The 24,740-nt window shown below is 44.3% G+C and overlaps 1 protein-coding gene across 2 annotated transcripts in view; it reads right to left on the reverse strand.

The window, feature by feature from the left end:
- Positions 1-18,562, reverse strand: part of FRY (FRY microtubule binding protein) — a 194,850-nt gene extending 176,288 nt beyond the window's left edge. The window contains exons 1-2 of one of the 2 annotated variants that reach the window (XM_060273790.1): positions 18,391-18,562; positions 911-1,099 (exon numbers count right to left, since the gene is read on the reverse strand). The gene's annotated coding sequence lies outside the window, so the exon portion shown is untranslated. Of the gene's footprint in view, positions 1-910; positions 1,100-18,115; positions 18,193-18,390 lie in introns of those variants that run through there. The other variant, XM_060273791.1, reaches the window with a different exon arrangement.
- Between the last annotated feature and the right edge of the window lie 6,178 nt (positions 18,563-24,740).

Consider the following 24,740-nt stretch of genomic DNA (forward strand, 5'->3'; position numbering starts at 1 on the left):
AAGGTGCTACTGAAGGAATTTTTTTATTTCAATAAAATCTGTTCTGGATATTAGCTAGTTGAGCCTTCACCAACCTGATGCCCTCCAAATGTTTTAGACTACAACTCCCATCAGCCCCAGTCAGGAAGGCCCAATGGTCAGGATCGATGTGAGTTGTGGTCCAAAACATCTGGAGGGCAGCAGGCTAGTGAAAGCTGCCAAAGAACACATAATGGAAATCAGGGAGTACACCCCCAGCCCACAACAGACAATATACCGGTAAATCCAAACATAATTTGCTTTAGAACAAATGCTTTTCCCCCCCTATAGACTGTAGCACTAGAGTGACAACCACTTAGGCATAGTATCACACACTCTCCTCTCTCAATAAACACCTGACCATGCTCTATAACAGGCATGTCAAACTTGCGGCCCTCCAGATGTTTTGGACTACAATTCCAATCTTCCCCAACCACTGGTCCTGCTAGCTAGGGATCATGGGAGTTGTAGGCCAAAACATCTAGAGGGACGCAAGTTTGACATGCCTGCTCTATAATGTCCTCACACAGCTGGGGGTGTTTCTTGGTGATGGGAAAACTGATAAAAGTGGAGGTTCTCTTTTGTTCTGGGTTCCTTCCTTGTTCTCCTGCGTGAGGGGAAGGACCCTGTTGCAACAGTAAAAATAAAAGGTTTTGCTTCTCAAAATTCTCTGGTTGGCCTCTGTTATATTCTCCGACCGATGGAGAACCCCATGAGGGCAGATTTTTGCTTATTTCAGAACCAAGTAACAATGCATGTCTGTTTAAACCAGAAAGCTTATTCTGTGTCAGATGTGAACGATATGCCAATGCAAATTATACAATAAGCCAGTAGTATGTTTAAATTGCAAAAACAAACATCATAAATCCACAACAAGAAGTTTAAGTCTTACCTCGCCTTGATCAGCACATTCGGTGTCTCTTTAATCAGATGAATGGTGGGATATGCTTGTCATAAACACGGGTGAGATAGTTTTGTAGAAGAGGCAGAGCCAAGTTAATTGCCTGTGATATGGGTGCTGCCTTGCTTGCTTCCTAGAGACGAAAGGTATTGTTTTGCATTTGTGAACCATCTGAATCACCTAGGGAAAATAACAGTATGCGTGAACTTAGGTCATCCACACTACTGTATAATATATTACTGCCACCTCTCAAAGCTAGTCATCCTTTAGCTTTAACCAACAGACACACACTTTACCAATAAATCCCTATAATTGTCTGTAAGTATTCTAAACACAGATTATGGTTTACAACAAAACCATTGCATACAAAGTAACCGATTTTATATTAAGTTGCTTAGTTCTACAGCACTTCATAGTTCGAAAACAATGGTTACTTTTTCTTGTGGAGCAAAAACATTGTCCATAAATTCCATCATCATCTTTCTAAGTGGCACTGCAGCACTATTTTTTTTTTATTAGACCGCACGGAGGCATTTCACAGGGTCCATTGCCATTAGCAATAGCAAACGTCACTCTCTTCCATTTGATGTAAATAATAGATAAGGTACTTGACTGCTGTGTTCAGTTTGATCAGATATCAAAATTATATCCCAAGGGTCAAAAAGTATCCATTCCTCCCAGAACACAAATAGATGGGCATGGGAACGAGTAGCCAGCTGTCCAATAATTCCTTTTAGCTCCTTCCTTTCTACCTCCTTTCTTAGACCCCTTCACACCTTAAGGGCGGGGAGAAAATTTTAACACCTAGTGCAAAGCCTACATCCCACAATTAGCGTAAGAATGCTAGAAAAAGAAAATGGCATTGTGGCAACTCCTCCCCACTTACACACATAAAACACTTTATAAAGATGGCTTCCCACTTGCCTTTATTGTGCTACAAGAAACCAGTGCTCTCCCCCCCAGCTGAAGCACACAGGAGCATGGGCCAGCACTCCTCCACCCACTTCTTGACTTTACATACTTCTAAGAAGCCCAAAACAAACATTTTCAAGTCAATATGGAAGCTGGCCAGCGTATGCGAGTCTACACTCCCCCCCCCCCCAGATCTATGACTCCACCTAGCTCCTAGCTGCTCCTAGCTGCAATTGGTCAAGCTATGGGGCAGGAACAATTCTTCTTCAATCCGCCTCCCGTGTAGCAGCAGTGGAGGGCTTTAAGCTCTACCGTTGCAAGCACATGAGTTTGCACAAGGATCCTTCCAAAATGCCTTAGCCATCCTCCTGAATCTAACAGAATGAGGGTGGCAGGGGCAACCCCCAAACCAGCTAGGGAGACAAGCTTGCCGTAGTTTTTAGCACCTCCATGGATGGTGAATGTGACTGTTGTCAAACCGGCATCTGTTCGTCCAGGGCTGTCCCAAGTCACCCGGCAACTTACTGTAACAATTTCATGTTGAGTTCCAGCACCTACTTTTCGGGGGGGGGGAGTACTGCAATAAACTAATGGACAACAAAAGACAAGAACCCGGGGAGGCCTCAGGGAGCAAGCAGTACCAGAAGAGTCTTATGGTAGAGCATCTGCCTTGCATGCAAAAGGTCCCGGGTTCAACCCCCCGCAGCTCCAGGTAGGACTGGAAAAAACTTCTGAAAACCTGGAGAGCCTCTGGCAGTGTCAACAACACTAAGTTAGATGGACCGAGGGTCTGACTTAGCATAAGGCAGCTTCCTGTGTTTCTGAGTGCTTAACTTACGTGTTATCATTTTATACACATACTAGTGTATTTCAGCCCGTTCAATAACGGGCACTAGAACATCCCGGGGTTCGGAGAAGCGCTTGCGCAGCGCTTCTCCGAACCCTGGGACCTGTCCTTGCTGTCGGCGGCAGGGGGACAGGAACCGAGGAGGAGAAAGGGCTGCTTTCTCCTCCTTCCTTCCTCTCCCCCCCACCGCCGACAGAAAGCACGGGTTGCCGGCTCTGTTGGGTGGGGGGAGGGAGAAGCCGAAGACCGAATTCCTCCCCTTTTTCCTGCCGCCGCCAAGCCAGTCCCCCAGCCGAATTGCCCGCTGCTGCTTCGACTTCCTCGGCTACGGCAAGCAGGCAGACAGCTCGCCTGCTTGCCTTCGCCAAGGAAGCGCTGTCCCATACCGGCGGTGCGTGGCAAGGCGGGGGGGGAGGAGCGCTTCTCTCCCCCACCGCCTCGCAGCGCACCTCCAGCATGAGACGGGGCTTCGGAGCGGCGGTTGGCGGTTGTCTCTGTCTCCAATCCCTGTGTCCCTGGGGCACATGCGCAGTAACCCAGGGACACACGGAATCTGGAAGCAGAGACACAGGGACTTTATTGTATAGGATCTTAAAAACATATTACCTGACTATTTTATTCAAAATGCTCATGGTGGCCTAGGGGCATTTGATTAAAGATAAACCAAACAAGCTAAAACCAGCAGTACAAAAATTATGGATAATTTCGGAGAAATGAAAAGGGGGAAGAAGAAAAAAAGGCCCTAGCCTGGGGCTGAAGACTGCACAGAATTTGTATTTAATGCCCTTATTTATTTCCAAGTAATCTCAATGTGTGTGTCGATTATGCTGTTCAGTGATGAGGAAGGGCTACTCTGTTTATTCTCAGAGGCACCTTCTATAATGTTAATGACATGAAAGAGGCTTAAAAAAATGCATAGTATAAAGTGCGTTTTTATTATAAGAGTGGCTGGGGAAACCCAACCAGATGGGTGGGGTATAAATAATAAAATTATTAATAATCCTAGCACTTAAATAGATTCAGGACAGATAAAAGAAGCCTTCCTGCCACAATGCAAACTATGTATGGAATTTATTGCCAGGAAAAGTGGCACCTTTTTAATGACCACCTTTTTATTTTAGGGAAGAAACTGCTCATTTACTCCATCACAAAGTAAAAGCTATGGTAGATATAAAATAAATAAATTGATGTATCAGAAGGAAATGTGTTTGAGTTGAAGGTCAGGTTAAAAAGTATTGTGTATATATTCTCTTTTGCATTTAATTTAATGCATCTGAGATTCTAATATTGTAGTTATTCCCTTTATCTAGCAAATCTGTCTGCCTGTCTCTCTCACACACACCAAAAATTAACTTAAGTGAAATAAGTCCCTTCCCTTTAAAACATTTGTAAAGGAAAGGGTAGATTTTATCAAGAAAGAAAATGAAAACGGTGTTCAGGGTTACTCCCAATGCAGTACAGTATTCACAGTTAAAACAATTAGATAAAAATGTAATTTTCAATAGCTTGGCTATGTTAGGTTTGACAGCATTCCTCTGGCACCACCTTCTGGCCCTTTGCAGTAGAGTTTTGACTGTTTTGCACACAGCTAAAATTTTAGGCAGAGTTTAGTGCCTATTGGAATAAATGATCTTAGGAGGCTCTAATGCTGCTTGGTGCCAATGATGGCTGGTGCCACTAAAAGATCACAGGGGCGTGGCCAAGTTTCGGCTTTCTCCATATTCTCCTCTCTTGGAAAGATACTGTGGGCACTTAAGCATTGCTATTTTACAGATGCTTTACTAAACTGCAAAAGTCTTACTGCCATCCAAAAGAGGTTCCTGCTGCCACAACCGCTTCTCTGCTGGGAGAAAAGTTTTCCACCTGTTCTGGCTCTCAACCTTATCCTCCTCCTTCGCAAAGAAACAGTGGATACCTAACCACAGTTTTAGTAATACTTAGCACCCAAGTGTCTTATTTTGGTTCTGAAGGGATTCTTGCTGTTGCAACATCTACTGTAGATTCATGCTAATATAACTACACATTACTCGTAGTTAAACCTCACTAGACACTTCGCCAGTCGTCTTGTATTTTCTCTCAAACTCTCAGTAGATATGACTGTTGACCTTATAGCAGAAATGAGACAGTTTCACCATACACAATGACTGAATGTCTAAGAGTGAAAGACACCAGTGAATCTAGAACCTTGCCCTTCGGTGTCTTTCATCTGTAATGAGATACTGTGCTCATAGTTTTATTTTTCACATTTATTAGTCTGGGCTCCTTTTGCAGCTTAATTCAGAAACGCAACAGAAACTGGCATGTGAATGGAACAATGGACTAGAAGCTACATGTTTCCCAAATAGCTCTTGACATGCACTATCTAAAAGAAATACACAATCCAGTTTACAATGCCTATTCAGAATGAAGCCCCTGCAAGATCAATGGGGCCTACTCCCAGGTAAGTGTGCATAAAGCTGCACACTTAACATCGCATTTTGCCTCCTCTATCAGTTAGAACTCAGCATTTTCACTTCACTGTCTTCCTTTATTCTCTCTCAGTCTCAAGACAATGCACCAGATGGCTGTTTTCACAAGACTCCTGCTACCTTCTCCCATTGCCCATTGCTAAATACAGCTCGTACCACCTTCCAAAAGCCAAACTACCGGTACTTAGATTCAGCCTCAAACTACCATCTGGCACAATCACACAGAGACTGCTGGAGCCTATTCAGGTTTAATATGTCAGAACATTCTCTTGAAGAATGCGCAATAACAAATCACAAACCCCTCAGATCATCATCACCAGGGGCTTTCGTTTTTTATCCATGTTAATCATTCCATGTTGAATGATTTCTGTTCCCATAGGACATTGAGCAGCATTCACAGGCTAACACACATACCATCTCACCCTTCTTCCAGGGACCTCTGGACAGTGTACATGCTGCAGTACCATTTTATCCTTGAACTATCCTACACCTGGGATAACTCAGTCGGTAAACCATGAGACTCTTAATCTCTAGGTCATGGATGAAAGATTCCTGTACTCAGGGGGTTAGACTAGATGACTCTTGTGGTCCCTTGTGGACCACTTTTCTGAAATTTCTCTTCATGACAACCCAGCGAAGTAGAGTTGAGAGCTAGTGACTCTCCAAGGCCATTCAATGAGCTTCAATAGCTGAGTGGGAATTTGAACTTGGGTTTTCCTGGTTCAAGACCAGTGGAGGCAGGTCTGTTAGGGCAAATGAGGTACCACCCCACCAACATAAGTCCGCCTACAGTCAGCCCTCATCCGCCATCGGAATCAGTGACCTGGCAGAAATTGGTGAAACATCCGGGAAAATCCAGACATATAGCAACACATGTTGGTAGTGTCGTTTTTGGTGATTTCTCTTAAAAACAGCTCAAAAACTTCACACACCCCACCAGAGTTTGCCAAGAAAAAGCTCAACAACTTTGCCAAAAATAATAATAATCATAGAATCATAGAGTTGGAAGAGACCACAAGGGCCATCCAGTCCAACCCCCTGCCAAGCAGGAAACACCATCAAAGCATTCTTGACATATGGCTGTCAAGCCTCCGCTTAAAGACCTCCAAAGAAGGAGAACAACCTTTTGTCCGGATTTTTGCTTTTTGAAATAGGACAACCCTACACCATGATCCAAGTCCATCCAGTCAAGATTTTTTTTTTAAAAAAAATCCATAGTATGTACAAGCAAATTTTTAAAACGCAGTGAATTAGCAGGGCACATTCCCTTATGAGGAAAACACACACATCTAAACAGAAGAGTAAATGCATATTCTGCGACAGATACTTGGAAAGATCTACATACTAGACAGCAGCCTCAGGGTCAAAACTAGACATGAAGTGCGGCCGAAGTTCCCGGCATTCTTTTCCTTTAGTTACAACTGCTTGTGGGAGGCTGCTAACTTGATTAGGTAAATGGCACTGGTGGGATGAGGTTAAACCTTTTCACCCTATGGCATTTCCCAACTGGCTCAGTGGAGGCGGGGAAGGGATTAGGGAAGGTGCTGTCTATTTTCCTCCGTGGAGTGCAAAGCAGCTTCAGAGAGAAAGCGATATTAACCTGGAAAATGGAATGGGGTGAAAACCTCACACACTTGCCTCTGTATCATTGCTTTTTCAGTGACATTAGAATCCCCACACAGCTGCTTTGAAGTAAACAACAAAGGAGATCCTGATCATGCATCTCTTGCATCCACATAAATACTCTCCTCATCAGTTGTGCTAGAAATAATTCCCTGCACTGTTTAGCTGGTTAATGTATTGGTCGCAGCTGTGGCAGGCTGTGAACTTAACAACTCAAGCAGCACCACTTGACTGCTTAGTAACAGAAAGGATGGAGAATAAACCGGAGAAGCCGTAGTGTTTTGCCACTACAAAATGAAAATAAGAAGCAGAAGCTGTGTGTGTGTGTGTGTGTGTGTGTGTGTGTGTGTTCACATTCTCCCAGCCAGATGGGTTATTTTTAAAACACAAATGTTCATGCATAAACTAGTGTATACATATTAATTTCAGAGCTCTGTTTAAGGGTTTGTCCACCCCAGAGAACTGTGTAAGTTGTTTGCATTCACATTTAATGTGTCGTCCACATGGCATTATGCTCAAACAGCACCAATACTGATGCTTTCTCCATGTAGATTCAGGTTTTCCTGACATGGTTAGAATCAAATTAATTGGAGAAAAAAATTGTTCCAAACTGCTTCACTCGGATCTGCAGGCAATTTGTTTCAGTGGTGTTTTTTTTAGTGGGTGGGTCAATAGTCACCTTTTTGCTATTCCCCTGTCCACTCCCACTCTTTCCTTAATGCTTTAATTTCTTTTCCGGCTGTGCTTGTAACTATATCCAGCATACACACATTCTTTTGATCCCTCAGATTTGCACAAATCCAGAAAGCCACACAAGTAAAACATATTAGAAATTTCTACACCACATACTGCTCAGCAATCTGAAAAGTGTGTGTGCTGAGAATTTACGATTGCTTTCCATTCTTTTCTGTCCATGCTCATAGCTATTTCTGGTGAGCTCTTGAACAGAGGAACATGGCCTTATACATATACAGTGGTACCTTGGTTTTCGAACGTAGGTAATCCGTTCTGGAAGACCGTTCGATTTCTGAAACATTTGAAAACCGAGGTACCACTGTATTTGCTCTGTACATTTAAAACAAGATCATACCAGTTTAAACAGTCACAGCTTCCTCCAAAGAATCCTATGAACTGTGGTTTGGTTAAGAGCACTGAGAGTTGTTAGGAGACCCTTATTCCCCATCAGAGAGCTACAATTCCAGAGTTCCCAGGAACGAGGGATGGAATTGTAGCTCTGTGAGGGGAATGGGGAGTCTACTAACATTTCTCAGCACCTTTCACATACTACAGTTCCCAGGATTCTTTGCAGGAAGACATGCTTCTTTAAAGTGGTATAATGCTGCTTTAAATGTATAGTGCAGATGGGGCCTATATCGTTTGATCCCTCAGATTTGCACAAAACCAGAAAACTGCAGATGTGTATGCTCAGTTGCCTGACTGTGTGTTCTTGCACACTTCTTGGGTGGTTTAAAAACAAGGTATCTGTCCGCACACTCAGTTGGTATTTAATCGGCAGTGACAAACACAAAAGGGAACACGTGCTGGTATGAACGGGAAAGACCAAAGTTTCTCCTCATATTCAGATTCAAATATGCACAGGTGTGAACTACTCTGGTCCAATGTGAATGGTGCGGAAAGTGGATTAACAGCTAATTAATGTTTGACTGTGGACAAGGCCTATGCATAGCTGCCAAGTTATCCCTTTTTTACAGGGATTTTCCCTTATGCTGAATAGGCTTCCTCGCGAGAAAAGGGAAAACTTGGCAGCTATGGGCCTATGGAAATACAGACTAACTTTAACCATAGTGAGATGTAGGCTGACTTGCTTCACATTGCAGTTCAGCCTGCAACGAATGGATTGCTTCACCATGTTCCTAGTTCCGAGTGAATGGCACTCAGCAGTCTCCAGGTTATGAAGTCATTTATGTATTTTCTATTGTTTATATCATTTCACTGGTGCCTTTTGAATATAGGAAACTTTTTATTTTTTTTTACTGGAATACTAATTCACCAAAATATTATGCTTGGCATTCCCAGCAGCTTTACAGCACTTTCTTCCATAGATATCAAGGTGGTCCAAGCCTGGTAAATATCATCACACCCTTTTGCAGTTGCAGTGCCTACAAATGGCTTTTGTGTGAGCTTATAAAGTACATTATTTCTTTTGGGTACATTTTGTTTCAAGCCTTATTTTAGCAAGGTATGTTCTAAAACAACAGAGAGCAACTTAAAACAAGTCAGGCTTTCAAAAATAAAGACCATTATTTTTTCCACAGAAAATCTGCTAAAAATAGTGATCTCTTGAGAATATGAAAAGCAGAGAGAGTACTATATTGGTCCTGTGACATTATTCATATTCAAATAGAAACCCATTTGACAATCACCCCCGCCCACATTGTTTCAATTGTAGCTATTCAAGCTGAATGCGTGTTCAAACAGATTTTAATGAAACCGAACGTGGCTTTTCAAAGAAATCTGGTTGTCACTTTTTCTTTCCTTTATTATTGTTTTATTTTAAAAGACAATAAAATCATAGAATTCAGAAAGATGGCAAACATACATTCAAGAGAGTGACCAAAAGCAACAACCCCATAACAAATTCCTTCCAATACATTTAATAATATTGACCGAATCCACTGAACTAATGGACAAGGATCAAAGGGAACAATGAGCAGAAGGTTACAAATTCCTCCAAATAAGCTCAAACTTAGATGGAATGAAAGTTCAAAACAGTCAGAGCCGGCCCATGAGATGTGGTGAGGCTGTTGTCTCAGGCAAGGTGTGCTGTTGCTGCCCCTGCACACTCCCTAAGCACCACCCCTGGGCACATGCTGGGTGCTCACCACCATTGAGCACTCTGTCACAGGGCTGTCAGGCAAGGACACTCCAGAGGGAGGAATTAACTCTTTATTGTCAAGGGTACCCCTTTGACAATAGGAAAAGGCATGTCCCTCCATGGGCATAGCCAGGGAGGGCAGCTTTCCCCCACCCAGATCAAGTAAAACAATGGAAATACTTAACTGACCAATCACATCAGTTCTGAGCCCCCCAACAAAAATCCTGGCTGTCCATACACCTTTCAGCTACCCCTAGGCATGCACCAAATGACGCAGTTGCAGCAACAGAGAGGCCCCCGACCTCAGCTTATGTATCTTCCCTGCCCTGCTGCTCCAGCTTCTGTTCACCCCAATTCATTCCTCTCCTGGACCTGGGAGACAGTGGTGCAGGAGAGGGCAGGAGGAGGAGGTATGGAAACCCTTGACTCTACACCAGCCTGACCAATATCTCTCTCCTCCTGCACCTGTTTCTTCACTCTCTGCAGCTTCTCTTGCCTCTGAGTCTCACCTCCTGGCTCTTACAGGTTCTCCCAGTTCACTGATCCTTTCTTCCAAGTCAGTCTCCAACCCACCTTATTCTGGTGCCTACTCATCAGTATCCAGCCACCACTCTTCAATGTTTAGCCATTCCCTGGCACACTCGCTGCTGGGTGCTTGCCAGTGCCAGGTGCTCGCTGCTGCCTCCTCCTCCTCCTCTGCCACTGCAGTCATGCCCACCACGGCAGCCACACACCCCACTGTTGTGCCCAGCGTTCGAAACTCCCATTGTTCGAGGCGCGTTTTGCGACAGGGAATTTCATTAGTGCGAGCCGTTTCTGAGCTCTGGGTGCAGTACTGCGCTTAAGATTTCAGATTAAAACTGCAGAGCGAAAGGAAAGGAGGACCATTTTATGCCTCCCCACTTGCAGCCACTCTCTGAAGACTGGAGAAGAAACCCTCTTAAGAATATTAAGGGGGCAAACAGGGGAAGAATGGTTGTTTTTTGCAATCTTCAGATGAGGACTAAACCATGTGAAAGATGAATATAAGCTTTTAGCTGAAGTTCATTCATTTCAGCTTTGTATTCTTGTTATTTAAAAAGTGTGCCTGGACATTCCGTTGTTGTGCCCATAACCTTGGTTTATGGTGCCATTTAGCTCCCAGCTTTTATATCTCAGTTTCTAACAATGGCTGCGCCTCCTTCTCCACCATTGCAAGAAGAAGCCCTGGTACATTGGTGCCAGCAGGTGGGTCGTGGCACAACCACCACAGTGGCAGAGCACAAGGAGACTGCAAGCACCCAGAAACGTGGTGAGCTGCAGGGATCAGGTACCTGGTGGCAGCAAGTGGCAAGCGCCTGGTGGTGAGGAGCAGGAGGTGGCAGTGGGCGCAGCAAGGCTCTGTTGGGGATTCTTCCTCAAGGGGCAAAATGTCCTGAACAGGCCCTGAAAACAGTCGTTTGTTCATGTGTGAAATAAACTTCCACCAAATTGCAGCAAAATCCTCTGGGTCTGCCTGGCCTCTAAAAGCCTTTAAATGATGGGCTAGCTTCTCCAAAATGGCAATAAGCAATGCCTTTGAATACTACCTATCCAAAGGAACACACAAGAAATTTTTCCAGCCCTATAAAACAAGCTGCAACCTTTAAATAAATTACTAGCTCTGGGTCCTGAGTGACTCACCTGATATCAGACCAGTGAGGAAGCTATTTAGAAGGAATACAATTTTGAACCCTTTTAGAAATACCTTTAAATCAGAAAATTTACTCCAGAAGAAGTACAACTTTATGGGATTGCAGTGAAGTTACGTATAAAATGTTGTTGTTGTTTAGTCGTGCCCGACTCTTCGTGACCCCATGGACCATAGCACGCCAGGCACTCCTGTCTTGCACTGCCTCCCGCAGTTTGGTCAAACTCATGTTCGTAGCTTCGAGAACACTGTCCAACCATCTCATCCTCTCTTGTTCCTCTTCTCCTAGTGCCCTCAATCTTTTCCAACATCAGGGTCTTTTCCAAGGATTCTTCTATTCTCATGAGGTGGCCAAAGTATTGGAGCCTCAGCTTCACGATCTGTCCTTCCAGTGAGCACTCAGGGCTGAATTCCTTCAGAATGGATAGGTTTGATCTTCTTGCAGTATAAAAATAAGTATGTGCAAATCTATGGATTTTAACATGATCACTCTAATCGATGTAAAGGTAATGGGCAGCCATAGCTGCATGGGAAATTGAGCCCATAAACTGCTGCTATCTGTGCAAAATTATCTGATTCACCAAAAAAATGTGCATCCCTGCTTGATTAGATACTCCGATCAGCTGCTCAGGACATAGCAAGAACAGAAGGCTGCTGTGAAGATAGCGTAATGACATAGTTCAGTCACTATGTAGTCCTGTACTTAGCTGAATCTGGGTGGAGTTTCTTGTTAAGAATGATGAAGAATTTCTTGCCTAGCTTCCTCCACGCTTTCCGTGGCAGAGGCATTTAAGCTGCCCCTTTACTTGCTACCCATAAACTTAATCAGATCTCCTGGCTGCTACATACACAGAGTTGGGTTGGGGTCACTGTGTTGCTTTGTAATCTATATCTACGTTTAAGAATGCAGTATACACTGATCAGCCATGGTAGCTTTGGTGAGCTAGTCGCAAGAATAGCTTTCTTTGCTTATCGCCTGATGTTGTCTGAAGTATGCATGAACATCAAAAGAGAGCAGCATGTAAATCATTCCTAATCTTAGGAGCCTATCAATTATTCAAAAGCTTAGTTCTTCTTGTGCTCCCTTATAGGCAGGTCACCATGACAACGTCACATTTCACTTCCTTATCTTAAATAAGTGAACTCTGCAAACTAGCATTAGCTTCAACTGTTGCCACATAATCACTTGGCAAATGCCAGTATTTGAATGCAGCTTAATTTGGTTAGGTCCTCTCAAGAATACAGGGTTCCTGTTGTTTAAATGTACGTGGCGATAAGCCCTTTGACCAACTAGATTTCAGTTAACTAGAGTGAGGTCTTTCTTTCCTCACACTTAGGCAAGCAGGAGTTGTTGGCAAAACCAAAAAATGAGAGAAAACAATATTTTGAAAAACAACTTCAGGCACATCAAAATAAACATACCTTGGTGTGCTAGGAAGATATTACTCCAATACCCAAGACAGTAAACAAGAATTAAAGATTACAGAATCATAACTATCTAAATTATATTGGGTGGGTGGGGATCAGAAACAGACTTGTATTCCAGTATGACAGAAGCTGCCGCAAACATGGTGCATTTATCAGCAACTGACTACCAAAACCTGAAATACAGAGTAGGTTCTATTTTTAATAAATAAGAAAGATGAGAACATGGGACAAAGCTATCTGCAGACCACAAAGCATCTACTGCAGATATATATATGAAGAGGAGTCTGAATGTCAACAGCTCTCAATATTTATTTTCTAATTTGTATTACTTTTTCTAAGGGATTTAGGACTATTGTCAAGTTCTATTATTTATCTTTGCATGTATCAATTTCATTTCCTGTTTAATCTATATACCGTAAATATGAACCCTTCAACTGCAGATAGATAGTCGCCTTATATGTGATTTGAAGATTAATCTGTAGGTGGCATTGGATACCAAGTAAAAAAGATTGTGTGTCTGATATAATTTTTTTTAATGTCCCTGCTACTGTTCCCTGTATCAGTTCATCACATTCCCAGTATGGATTCTTTATGAATTATTTCGTACAGAGACACCACCTGCGTGCAAAAAAGTGTCTGGCCTGCAAGCCATTAATATATTTTAAAGACACACAGTATATTTTCACAAAGCACTACACTATGTGACTGAAGGGATGGTTTTGACTGACTCCAAGTCTACATATTTTTCTTAATGCTGAATATTATCTACAACAGTACTGTATAGAGAAAGGTCTGACCAATGGTCTGACTCAGTACATGGCAGTATCCTATGTTCCAAACACTGTGTGAATTAGCTCATCTTCATTTATGAGTGGAAACACTACGTAAAAAAAGAAGAAGTTTATTTTTGCCACTTGCACTTGCTCAGTCTGTGTCTTACCTCTAAAAGATGTGACTCTCGGGAATATTGAAACCAGAGGATATACAGTGGATTTACATGTCCCACGAAACCAAGCCAACAGCAAACCGTATTATGAGTTTGTGGGTGCCAGACACCTGTAATCCCTAGACCCAGCATGTGTTTAAATGTAAGTCAGACCAGCTTCCTGAACCCCTGGACCCAGCAAGTGTTAAAATGTAAGACAGACTAACTTCCTGTCTTGAGGCGATTGCTTGAGTCATTAAGAGAAGAAAGGGTCAAGGGCTTGGTGCAAGATGGTAAATTGGTAGGGGGCCCTCCCTCAACAGGCAAAGCCAGAGTTTGAAGTAGAGTTTTGGAGGAGTAATACGATCATTCTTAAGAAAATCAGCCCTGAGTGCTCACTGGAAGAACAGATCATGGAGCTGAGGCTCCAATACTTAGGCGACCTCATGAGAAGAGAAGACTCCCTGGAAAAGACCCTGATGTTGGGAAAGATTGAGGGCACAAGGAGAAGGGGATGACAGAGGACAAGATGGTTGGACAGTGTTCTTGAAGCCACCAGCATGAGTCTGACCAAACTGCGGGAGGGAGTGGAAGACAGGAGTGCCTGGCGTGCTCTGGTCCATGGGGTCACGAAGAGTCAGACATGACTAAACGACTAAACAACAACAACAATACAACCTAGAAATAAAGCACCAAGGCTGTGGCTACGGAAGAAACAAGGCCCTTTTGGGGTGTTGACACTGTGATTCCCTCCATCACAGACTCAGGTTGCAATACTGTATATGTGCAAATAAACCATATGTCCTAAAGACATCCCAGTCTCCATTGCGCCTCATTTCCAAAAGGAAGCCCGAACCCTGAGTAAGTGCCTGGAACTCCTGGAAGCTGGCTTTTTAAAACTAAGTGGAGATTTTTTTTATATACAAAAAAAACTGGTGATAAAAAAGCACCATCCCTGGTAGAAACAGTGCAACAAACAGAGATCCAGTGAAAGGTGCCAAAAAAACCTCCCAGCTATGCAAGGTGTGTGTGTGTGTGTGTAGCACTATATGAGAATGTGGCCAGGGACCTTTCATGTAACTTCCACTTCATCCAACCACTTGCATGTGACTTCAACTTTACAGTATTATCATTGTCATATTTCATAATACCACACTAGTAAAGTTTGGCCAAATCAGCTGTGACTTTGTACATCGCATTGTTAGACATAAGTGCCTTCTGCCTATGATGATGGAGAAACACCATGCAAAGACTGCGCAGAGTCTTGGCAAGGTGTTTCTCCATCATTGTAGGTAGAAGCATGCACAGTGGTCAAAACATTGAGCTACAAAACAAGGAAGTCTTCCATTTGAACCTCACCTGTGCCCTGAATTTGTATGGTCATCTTAGAAAAGCCACTTTTCTCCCTTACATCAGGTCATTCATCCCCATCAACTCTGTTCACATTATGACCCACCTTACAAAGTTGCTATAAAGAGAAGGTTGACACTAACCGCATGCTGTGGGCTGACTGGGGATGTAATGCCAAAACTATGCTGGGATGGGTACTCTTAATCTGCAAATGGAAGCTCCCACACATTGTGGCTCTCAAATCACATCCTGTTTCCTAAATAAATGTACTGTAGGTATACCCACAATGCAATGAAAATCCTTGTGTTAGCAGTGTGGTTGGCATCAAAAGCCAGAGAGATCCTTTATGTCCCCCTTTTGAAATGTAATATTGCTAACTTCATAGATACCCATGTTATGTGTTTAAAAAAATCTAAAGGCAAATGAAATACTGATTTGTGGCATGGGTATTGAAAGCCAGGTGTAATAACAAATATTGAAATTTAGCAAAACCAAAGAAGGCACTTGTTTTCATGATGCAAAATGTAATTTCATAGTATTGCTCTGTACACTGTTCAAAAATATTGCAATGTAGTGATATACTGGGACCCAGGTGGCGCTGTGGGGACCCAGGTGGCGCTGTGGGTCTAGGGCTTGCTGATCAGAAGGTCGGTGGTTCGAAGGAGCCCCTTTCTAGTGATATACTAATAAAATCCCTCCAGCCCTAATTGTACTGGAACTGTAAATAGATTTTTAGCCTAGGAGTATGTATATCTTTGGACACGGGTGAGGCTGTGGCCTAAACCACTGAGCCTAGGGCTTGCCGATCAGAAGGTCGGTGGTTCGAATCCCCGCAATGGGGCAAGCTCCCGTTGTTCGTTCCCAGCTCCTGCCAACCTAGCAGTTTGAAAGCACATCAAAGTGCAAGTAGATAAATAGGTACTGCTCTGGCAGGAAGGTAAACGGCATTTCCGTGCGCGGCTCTGGTTTGCCAGAAGCGGCTTAGTCATGCTGGCCACATGACCTGGAAGCTGTCTGCGGGCAAACGCCGGCTCCCTCAGCCTATAGAGTGAGGTGAGTGTGCAACCCCAGAGTCGGACACGACTGGACCTAATGGTCAGAGGTACTTTTACCTTTACCTATGTATATCTGTATCCCAAATATACAATATTAATATAGGTTGATCCTGTCATGCACATGTTACACACTTCAAATGTCCTTCCTTCAGTCTTTAAGAGGGCTTTTAGTGTACTTACTGATCCATAGATTAAGGTCTTAATTGGATCAAATATTCTGAAATGATGACATCCATTGATGTTAAGTAGCATCCCCTTTTCCAAATTATGGGTTTGGTACGCAGGCTGAGTTCCTACCTGCCCACTGACTGTCTCTCCAGAGTGGTGCATGCTCTAGTTATCTCTCACTTGGACTACTGCAATGCGCTCTACGTGGGGCTACCTTTGAAGGTGACCCGGAAACTACAACTAATCCAGAATGCGGCAGCTAGACTGGTGACTGGGAGCGGCCGCCGAGACCACATAACACCAGTCCTGAAAGACCTACATTGGCTCCCAGTACGTTTCCGAGCACAATTCAAAGTGTTGGTGTTGACCTTTAAAGCCCTAAATGGCCTCGGTCCAGTATACCTGAAGGAGTGTCTCCTCCCCCATCGTTCTGCCCGGACACTGAGGTCCAGCTCCGAGGGCCTTCTGGCGGTTCCCTCGCTACGAGAAGCCAAGTTACAGGGAACCAGGCAGAGGGCCTTCTCGGTAGTGGCACCCACCCTGTGGAATGCCCTCCCACTAGAGGTTAAAGAGAACAACAATTACCAGACCTTTAGAAGGCATCTCAAGGCAGCCCTGTTTAGGGAAGCTTTTAATGTTTGATGGATTTCTGTATTTTAGTGTTTTGTTGGAAGCCGCCCAGAGTGGCTGGGGGAACCCGGCCAGATGGGCGGGGTATAAATAATAAATTATTATTATTATTATTATTATTATTATTATTATTTTAATTAAGACCACTATCGGATCTTTAACTCCATTAAAAACAACACATCTGATGTGCTACAAATATATTGCCAAAAACTCAAATACAGTAACATCATAATTTGGAAAAAATTAGCACATGCCATAAAGGTACCACCCTGATCCAAAATATTCCAGTGTCGAAGTAATTGTCCCTGTGCAATCTTTTGTGCTATAAATACATTTCAAAACTTACAGTGACTTCTGTGTAACTTCCAAGCAAATATACTTTAGGACCACAGCCTACATCAGTCTAGACAGAAAGCATCAAAATGACCCTATTTAGTAATGGGCATTAAAATATCATTAGAAATAGCTGATGAAGTCATTTCCCTTTCTGTACTTAAATATGGATTAAACTATTTATAAAGGCACACAACTATAAAATGTGTCCAAAAATAAGTTATCTGGCACACAGAGCATATGGCAGGCAGGATATTTCTCAGGCCAGAGAAGGCAGCAACCCACAAATCTATTAGCATCCAAGTGGTCATCATTTAGATACTGAGACGGACAAATAAACAAATTCCTGAAAAGAGGAGCAGCTCTTAAGGCCCCCAGTTTCCTTCAAAGGGGAGAAAAAAGGAAGAGGAAGGGGCGTTATGCCTCCCACTGGATGAGGAGAAATAACTTTTGCTGTTCTCGTGGCAAATCCTGCTCTCACAGAAGGATGAGGAGTACAATCCAAAGGGCAGAGAATGGAGAGAGGAGACAGTGAGGAGAGGACAAGAGGCAGGCAAGTCCTTCAGTCAGTGAAGAGGTCTTAGTGGAGTTGGAGATTTAGTAGCTGTCTAGGGTACTGGAGAGGGGAAGCCAGGAGTGCCAACTTGAATAAAATATTGGGGGGGGGAGGCCAGGTAAGCCCCGCCCTGCATAATCGATCACATGACAGACACAGTGCACACACCATTTGAATGGCAGTACCCATCAACTTTGGGGGGGGGGCTCAAATATTTTATTTGGAGGGAGGGGCGAAGACCCCTCCGCCCCTACCGGTAGGAGTTGGCTCCTATGGGGGAAGTCGTCGTGACTGCACCTCCGAGGAAGCGGGAAGGGAGCAGAGGGTGGAAGGCACTTCGAGGGGGGATGCTGAGGGAAGAAGGGGATGTTAAAAAAAAACAAAAAACCTCCACACCTGGAAACTCCGCCTGAATTTAGAGGAGGGAAGATGATGGGGTGCAATGAGGATAACTCCTAACTCCCTCCCAGCTCGGTTTGGGGCACCCGGGAAACTTTCTCCAGGGCTCCAAATGGCAACGGAGACGAATCTCTGGGGAGCGGCTGGGGGACCCTCACCCCTTCCGAGGCGCGGCTCCCTGGAAATAAAAGAGAGAGGGAGGCAGTGGGCTCGAGCCTCCTCGTGTGGACGCGGCGAAGGTGGAGGGGCGCCCATTCCTCCCCTGGACTCACCGTATCCTCGCCGCCGCTGGGGCTGCCGGAGGTGGCGGTGGTGGAGGAGGAGGCGGCAGCAGCCGGTGGCTCTTCTTTTTCTTCTTCTTCTTTTTCTTCTTGTTCTTCTGCTTCCCTCCCTTCTGTCAAGAGGAGCCCGCCCCTCACTCTCCCGACGCTGCGCCGGCAGGGCCCGCCCCCCACACCGCCTGGCGCCGCCTCGCCTCTCACCTGCTGCCCTTTCATGGAGAGGGGCTCCGACAGGCAGCGGTGGGGAAAGGAGGGCAGGAGCGGCGCGGCTCGGCCTGCTGCTTTCGCTCTTTGCGCGCAGATTCGATGGGGAGCATCTGAGGCACTCGCGCGCGCGCGCGCGCGCGCTCCGAAGTTGAAAGGGAAAGAACAAAGGAGGAGGCTGCTCCACCATTCCCGGTCGTTACTCTTGCGTCACCAATTTTTATAGGGTAATCAGAAGGCGCCTCCTGCCCCGAGCAGCTTACAATCGGCATTTGCATTGGGTGCGGGAGGGAGACGTCGTTGTAATTGATTATTTGCGTTCTCATTCCACCCTTCTCTCTAATCTCTCTAACACATGCACACAAACACACACCACAACCCCATTTTATGTTTGCAACAACCCAGCGAGGTATCTGAAAATTAGTGATTGGCCTGGATCTGACAAAGAGGGCAGTTGCTGCCTAGTGTTACACTGGCCACCTGTGTTTCTGGGGTGAATTTTAGGGGAGTACGCCCAGTTTTTGCGCTTGTTTAAGCCTCGTTTCAGAGCATTTTTTCTGTTGACCCCAGGACTGTAAACTTTAAGGTAAAGGTAAAGGGGCCCCTGACCATCAGGTCCAGTTGTGTCCGACTCTGGGGTTGCGGCGCTCATCTCGCTCTATAGGTCGAGGGAGCGGGCGTTTGTCCGCAGACAGCTTCCGGGTCATGTGGCCAGCATGACTAAGCTGCTTTTGGCGAACCACAGCAGCGCACGGAAATGCTGTTTACCTTCCCGTCGGAGCGGTCCCTATTTATCTACTTGCACTTTGATGTGCTTTCGAACTGCTAGGTGGGCAGGAGCTGGGACCGAGCAACGGGAGCTCACCCCGTTGCAGGGTTCAAACCGCCAACCTTCTGATCAGCAAGCCCTAAACTTTTGTTGTTGTTTAGTCGTTTAGTCGTGTCCGACTCTTCGTGACCCCATGGACCATAGCACGCCAGGCACTCCTGTCTTGCACTGCCTCCCGCAGTTTGGTCAAACTCATGTTCGTAGCTTCGAGAACACTGTCCAACCATCTCGTCCTCTGTCGTCCCCTTCTCCTAGTGCCCTCAATCTTTCCCAACATCAGGGTCTTTTCCAAGGATTCTTCTCTTCTCATAAGGTGGCCAAAGTATTGGAGCCTCAGCTTCACGATCTGTCCTTCCAGGGAGCACTCAGGGCTGATTTCCTGAAGAATGGATAGGTTTGATCTTCTTGCAGTCCATGGGACTCTCAAGAGTCTCCTCCAGCACCATAAACTTTAGCATGCAGCAAACAAGAAGTATGCCCAAACTGTTCTGCAAGCCCCACACTGAGGTAGCTCAGTTTTGCTGATTTTTCTCTTGTTTTATTGCTAATTTTATTATGCACACAGCTTACAGATTTATCTATAATCTTTTCTAAGTAAATAAAGAGTGTTTTCAGTCACTTGAAACATAACTTTGAAAACAGCCCTTATAAACTATGTATATTCTAATAGCACTGCAAAGATTCCAAGTGCTTGTAATCAGAAATGGTCCAAGAAATGTCAGAAAAACCACTTGGCTTTCATTGCCAGTAAAGTATAGTAAGGTAACTTATAATTACTGAGCCTCAAACTGGCTGCCTGAGGTGAGCTGCCTCACCCTTCCTAGCGGTACAGCCAGACTTGCATGTAGTCTGTCTATATATCCACTCAGGTCCGTTCTTAACCTGAAACTGTTCTTAACCTGAGCTACCACTTTAGCTAATGGGGCCTCCTGCTGCCGCCGTGCCGCCACCGTGCGATTTCTGTTCTCATCCTGAAGCAAAGTTCTTAACCTGAGGTACTATTTCTGGGTTAGCAGAGTCTGTAACCTGAAGCGTCTGAAACCTGAAGTGTCTGTAACCCGAGGTACCACTGTATATGAGAGAAAATATACGACATACTATATGATACACACACACACTTAGGATCATTCCACCTTTTCATTCTGCCTTTCCACTGCATTGTGTGAAACTAAAATCTGTAGACCAACCTAGGTAAAGGTAAAGGGACCCCTGACCATTAGGTCCAGTCATGACCGACTCTGGGGTTGCGTGCTCATCTCGCATTATTGGCCGAGGGAGCCGGCGTATAGCTTCCAGGTCATGTGGCCAGCATGACAAAGCCGCTTCTGGCAAACCAGAGCAGCACATGGAAACGCCGTTTACCTCCCCGCTGTAGTGGTTCCTATTTATCTACTTGCATTTTGATGTGCTTTCGAACTGCTAGGTTGGCAGGAGCTGGGACCAAGCAACCGGAGCTCACCCCGTCACAGGGATTCGAACCGCCAACCTTCTGATCAGCAAGCCCTAGGCTCAGTGGTTTAACCCACAGCGCTAGGGTTGTCCAATAAGATGCTATTTTGCATACATTATAACCCTTCTGATTCCTCCAAGTTTTAAATCTGTAATAACCTAACATATGAAGGATAAAAGATGAGAAACCAGAGGGAAACAAAAGTAAATGTATCTTTTGAACAAGCTACTGTTGGTCATGCCCCAGTGCTGAACATAATGAATGAATGTAGTTGTACGTATTGTTGTTGTTTTTTAGTCGTTTAGTCGTGTCCGACTCTTCGTGACCCCATGGACCATAGCACGCCAGGCACTCCTGTCTTGCACTGCCTCCCGCAGTTTGGTCAAACTCATGTTCGTAGCTTCGAGAACACTGTCCAACCATCTCGTCCTCTGTCGTCCCCTTCTCCTAGTGCCCTCAATCTTTCCCAACATCAGGGTCTTTTCCAAGGATTCTTCTCTTCTGATGAGGTGGCCAAAGTATTGGAGCCTCAGCTTCACGATCTGTCCTTCCAGGGAGCACTCAGGGCTGATTTCCTTAAGAATGTATAGGTTTGATCTTCTAGCAGTCCATGGGACTCTCAAGAGTCTCCTCCAGCACCATAATTCAAAAGCATCAATTCTTCGGCGATCAGCCTTCTTTATGGTCCAGCTCTCACTTCCATACATCACTACTGGGAAAACCATAGCTTTAACTATACGGACCTTTGTCAGCAAGGTGATGTTGTACGTATAGTGTTGATATTTTAGAGAAAGAAGAAGCTAAAAAGTTAAGAGAGGTTTTGTGCTTCAAAGACTAATGCATTTCTAGGTAAGCACACAGTTTAATGAAGGCAGCTGCACGCTAAAGATATGAGTCAAGGAAAAACAACAGCAGGCTGTTCAGAAAAGAGGACTGTATTTCCAGAACATTATGAGATTTTGGAGAGTTTACTACTGTAGGTCTTCAGAAACTGGTGTTCTGCTATGGCCTATATGTACAAGATTATCTCTGCTACTGAGTACAGACGGTTTTGTTTTCACACTCAAGTACATGTCACCAAGAACTAGCCTGCTACTCATTTACCAATCCAAACAAGAAAAAGAAACAGTCCTTTCCTTTATTGTGTAGATGTAGAGCTCCTTGCATGCTGCAACCTCCCAACACAGAAAATGTACCCATCTGTGCTGCAATTAGGCTTGAAAGTTCTATTTCAATAGAAATAGTTTTTTCATTGTTGTTGTTGTTTCTATTATTGCAGAGGGAGGAATGGTCTTCCTGGTGCATTTACCTGGGGAGGGTAGGGTTAAATCCCTCTGGAAACTTGGGTTGAAAAAAGCTAGCATTCTTTTTGGAAGTCTAATTCCTATGGGTAGAGGGAAAGTGAGTATGCATGTGTGTATACACACGTATGAGCATGCATTGTGTGTTTGTGGTGTATGCTTTATGTAGGCGTGCATATTGTGACTCCTCCCCTCCTCCCGCTGTGTCTACATCTGACATGTGGCTCCCAGGGGGTTGGCTAAGGGGTTAGTGCAGCCCTCAGGCCCAAAAGAGGTTGCCTATTCCTTCTTTAATCTGTCATCCTAATATGCTCATATAAGCCTTTTGATAATATTCACTGTGTAAAAATGTGTGTCGTGAGTGCAGAACTGTTAACGTGTAGTTGAAACTAAAGCTGTTCTTAACAGCAGAAGATACATTTCTCCCCCACTTCCTATATCTATAACTTGAATGTAAAACTTCCATTGGCTTCCATTGCATTTTCAGTTTTAAACTGGCCACTTTACACTTCCTCTCCCATGTAGACAATGATCTGAATGGAAATGTTCTATATTACAAGGGCATTTTAAAGGGTGGGTTATGAAAACAACCCTGCCCCTCATGTCACCCAAGCTCTTTAATTGGCTTCAGCACAAAGAGCAGCTCACATCGCAGCAGGTGTAGCAGAATCTGATGTCTGGCAAATGTCCTGTATTTCTGTTGCACTCTTGTGAGTAATAAAATAACCATTGTCGCTAAGAAATGCTCCTTCCTAAAGCACATTTCTTTACATGTTGTATCCTTATGAAAGTAGCTTTTAGTAGTGGAGCCAGAAGCCCTGACATGAACCCACTTGTTAAATTCTCTGTAATCTATTGCTTAGTGAACCCGCACAAACGGCATTTTTTATTCTCCAGTTCCTTCATTGTTTCCCCATCATTCCATTCTGCGTCTGTTAGTAGTAGCATAATGGAAGCAGCTAATACATGGCTCGAGGATGAATGTTTCATTCAGTTCCACTGTGCCATGCTTAGCACATTCAAAGCAAAGGTATAAAACATGGGAATTGAAGGAAAATGGACAGAAACAACAACCAAAAGGAAGAAAAGGGAAACAACTAACTTCAGTAGGAAGAATTTGTTTTTTTGAATTGCGACAGATTCCTCGCCATTCAGAACAATAGAAAGAAATACCAGTGATGCCCCTATAACAGGTGCAGGCATGAGTAAAAGTAAAAAGGGATATTGGACACATTACTAAGATGCTCTGCCTTGCTGTCATCCTTTACACTTTGTCTCCCAAACTTTGTTTGCCTCATATGTGATTGTGCCAAGCAACAGCTTGGACCCACACAACAGAGGAAGCAAACCCTGGCATACTCCAGCTATCCAGCAGGACATAGACCTGCCCTACTAAGTGGTAAAGGTAAAGGGCCCCCTGACCATCAAGTCCAGTCGTGTCCGACTCTGGGGTTGCGGCGCTCATCTCACTCTATAGGCCGAGGGAGCCGGTGTTTGTCCGCAGACAGCTTCTGGGTCATGTGGCCAGCATGACAAAGCTGCTTCTGGCGAACCAGAGCAGCGCACGGAAACGCCGTTTACCTTCCCGCTGGAGCGGTCCCTATTTATCTACTTGCACTTTGATGTGCTTTCGAACTGCTAGGTGGGCAGGAGCTGGGACCAAGCAACGGGAGCTCACCCCGTTGCAGGGATTCGAACAGCCAACCTTCTGATCAGCAAGCCCTAGACTCTGTGGTTTAACCCACAGTGCCACCTGGGTCCCTACTAAGTGGTATAGAAATTAAATAATCAATAATCAAATGTGCATTGGGGTTTCACATGATACTCACTGTTTTTAAAAACTTTCAGGCTGTGACCTTTAGCCTAAAGAAGGCCAGATGACATCCACCACTTGATAAAGTGCTTTCCCTCTGGGGTTTGCATGTGTTTGTGTACTTGGAATGGCGCAGGGAGTGTTTTTATTTTAGTGGTGAAGAGGGCCTGTTGGATGGTTGTTAATGGAATCAGAAACAGAATCCAAAGGGTTTGTTTTAAAAAAACCCCAATAATATTCTGTTCAATGTGTCAACACATACAGGTATCAGTGCAAAATCCATAAGGGGAAAACATTTGGGGAAGCAAATAGGCATGCAACAATGGGAAATTATATGAATTTCAGAATCATTATTATATGTACAGTATCAGCAAATAATAAGGAAATATATTAAAACTATGAGTCATTAATAATTTTATCCATGTGCTACTTTCCCACAAAAAAGAATCAAGCTCAGAGCAGCTAAGAACAAAGAAAACAGGAATACACCTCAAAATCAACCATTGCAAGAACTGTTTCATAACATAATAAAACAACATAATTGCAAATATGGCAGCATGCCCCCCAAAAACACATTTTGGTACTATAAATAGAACAAGATTACATTAGCATCGCACCTCCTGGTAATAGCAAAAATAACAAGGGAGTTTGACTGTTTCAGCTTGATCCCAGAAAGACCTCTCCCATGATGTTCGCAGTCCCTCTCCTGCAGCAGCTTCTTACAAGGCTTCCAAAGGCAGAGAA

Source organism: Zootoca vivipara, chromosome 4 (assembly GCF_963506605.1).
Source record: "Zootoca vivipara chromosome 4, rZooViv1.1, whole genome shotgun sequence".
Taxonomy (NCBI): Eukaryota; Metazoa; Chordata; class Lepidosauria; order Squamata; family Lacertidae; genus Zootoca; species Zootoca vivipara.